At 41.0% G+C, this 634-nt stretch overlaps 1 non-coding gene across 1 annotated transcript; it reads left to right on the top strand.

The window, feature by feature from the left end:
* Positions 1–277: 277 nt before the first annotated feature.
* Positions 278–385, top strand: LOC130959090 (small nucleolar RNA R71). The gene has a single exon (XR_009078185.1). It is a non-coding gene; the product is annotated as a small nucleolar RNA R71 (small nucleolar RNA).
* The last annotated feature ends 249 nt before the right edge of the window (positions 386–634 follow it).

Below are 634 nucleotides of genomic sequence, written 5' to 3'. Positions count from 1 at the left end.
AAATCAAATTGACTTGTTGAGTCAATATCTTGTTCTGAGCCAATATGGCATTCAGAGTGTCAATCTCAAGAACTCCTTTCTTCTGACTAGTCCCATTGTTCACAGGATTCCTTTCAGAAGTGTACATGAATTGGTTATTTGCAACTATTTCAATCAATTCTTGAGCTTCTGCAGGCGTCTTCTTCAGATGAAGAGATCCTCCAGCAGAGCTATCCAAAGACATCTTGGATAGTTCAGAGAGACCATCATAGAAGATACCTATGATGCTCCATTCAGAAAGCATGTCTGAGGGACATCTTCTGATTAATTGTTTGTATCTTTCCCAAGCTTCATAGAGGGATTCTCCATCCTTCTGTCTGAAGGTTTGGACTTCCACTCTAAGCTTACTCCATCTTTGTGGTGGAAAGAACTTTGCCAAGAAGGCATTGACTAGCTTTTCCCAAGAGTCCAGGCTTTCTTTAGGTTGAGAATCCAACCATATTCTAGCTCTGTCTCTTACAGCAAAAGGGAATAGCATCAGTCTGTAGACCTCAGGGTTAACCCCATTAGTCTTGACTGTGTCACAGATTTGCAAGAACTCAGCTAAAAACTGATGAGGATCTTCCATTGGAAGTCCATGAAACTTGCAATTCTG

This window comes from Arachis stenosperma, chromosome 10 (genome assembly GCF_014773155.1).
Source record: "Arachis stenosperma cultivar V10309 chromosome 10, arast.V10309.gnm1.PFL2, whole genome shotgun sequence".
Lineage (NCBI taxonomy): Eukaryota > Viridiplantae > Streptophyta > Magnoliopsida > Fabales > Fabaceae > Arachis > Arachis stenosperma.
Note: the sequence above shows the minus strand (reverse complement) of the source record. Positions and strands in the feature narration are given on the sequence as shown.